This window comes from Triticum dicoccoides, chromosome 3A (assembly GCF_002162155.2).
Source record: "Triticum dicoccoides isolate Atlit2015 ecotype Zavitan chromosome 3A, WEW_v2.0, whole genome shotgun sequence".
Taxonomy (NCBI): Eukaryota; Viridiplantae; Streptophyta; class Magnoliopsida; order Poales; family Poaceae; genus Triticum; species Triticum dicoccoides.
In genome coordinates, this window is record NC_041384.1 from 39,159,210 (window position 1) to 39,161,197 (window position 1,988).

Below are 1,988 nucleotides of genomic sequence, written 5' to 3' on the forward strand. Positions count from 1 at the left end.
AAAATGATTTAAATTAATTTGTAAATTACAAATCTACTGTATACATTTACAAAAATTACATACAAACAAAATTATGGGGCAATAAAATTAATTTTGGATTTTATTTTCTATGAACAGTAATTGCGCACATTATCTTTGCTACAGTGCTCGTGACATCCCTTCTTCGTTTTTGCACTGGGATTGCACTATAGCTTCATGACATCCCTTCATGATGTTAGAGGATCCGTTCCCCACAAAACCCCGAGGCTAACTTGCACGCGAGAACGCGCGTAGCCACCTATCTACGCACGGCCGGTGGCCACTTTCAAACGGCCTTTCCAAAGGACCGAGTCTTCCCGGCAGCACCCGAGCAAATGGGCCAGGGAAGGCTGAGCGCCTTGGAACACCACGGCATTTCCATGTTTCCATAGTTGCCAACAGCATAGGAGAGTGAAGGAGGCGTGAGCAGCATCACCGACCACCCCCCGGCACGTCGAGGCCCTGGAGCGCTCCAACATGGTAACCCTTCCCGACCACATCAACCCCCACAGTCAGCCAGAACGACCGGGCGAGGGGACAATCGAATACCAGGTGATCAGCCGTCTCGAGCACATGCGCACAGATGGGGCATGCAGCCTCCTCAGCCGTCACAATGGTCTTCCGGAGCAGGACGTCTCTTGTGTGAATCCTCCGTTGAACGAGGAGCCATCCGAAGAACCGGACACGGGACGGTGCAGTGCACCCCCAGATGAAATCGGCGAAGGACCGGCTCAGCATTGGGCAGCGTTCGTCGTCGCCAGGGGTCGCATGAACGCCAGCGATCAACACTAGGAGGGCGCGCCGCTCGGCGGCCCCGTCGGTGGTGAGCCTAGGGACGAGCACCCGGTCAAGCTCGCGGGCGCGCACCTGCCACATAGTGACCTCCGTATCCGTAGCGTGGGGCAGGGGGCCGCAGAGACCGCCCCGCACGACAGCCAGCGATCGAACCAGAAGGACGTCCGTCGTCCGTCGCGGACCACCACCGTCGTCAGACCGCGGTAGAGCGGGAGCATTTTGGACAGCGACTTGCCGTGCTCCCGGGCCAACAAGTAGCCCGTGGCGGAGAGCAGGGAGCACCCGTCGTGCTCCGCCCACACCCACATCGCCCACCGCGAGGACGTGGGAGCCGCATGGAGACAGTGCAGCATCTTGATCAAGAAGCACCGATTTTGCGTCGCGAGGTCCCGCACACCAAGGGCCCCCTCCTCCTTGGTTCTGCAGACCCGCTCCCAGGCCACGAGGCATTGCGCGCCGGTGGCACGGTCGGCAGCATTATAGAGGAAGGCGCGGCGCAGCGAGTCCAACTTTTTGAGCACCGCCAGCGGGAGGAGCATGGTCGAATCAGATTTGATCATTTGCCTCGTTTTACTTGGGTGTTTGATCGTTTTCGCTGCTTTATCTCAATGCGAAGTGGTTCCAGATCCCAGTCCAAAGTTTCACGAGAATGGTGGATTATTAGTGAGATTTTCTCTGAAGGTATCTGAAGAGATGAGAAATAAAACGGTGCAAATGATCAAATCGTCCCACGAATCGTCAGAGCATCGACATGTTCAGCTCGAAAGAAAAAGGAAAACAGACCGCAGTGCATCCCCTTCACGTGCCTAGTGCCGGCCACCAATGCCTTGCGCATTTCAGGCAAAAGGCTCGGATTTTACAGTCCGTCTGAACCAGACCGAAACTGCTCCATGCACGATGCTCATGCACGATCTTTGCACGACCTGTAATCCAGCGGCCAGTGCCCTTTTAGCTCATACCATGTCCGGCTGGATTTAACCGTCGTGCGTGAATCGTCTGAAATCTGTCGTGTGTGTAGCACTTCTCGAACCAGACTCAGTTCGGGAAACCACTGTCCTGACTCCTGAGCTCGGCAGTGAACAGCCAGTGGCGGAGCCAGGATTGGAGTATAGGGGGGCCGAGTACGTATATTAATCGAATCTCGTTGGTAATTACTCATTGTTCCTACTAAAATT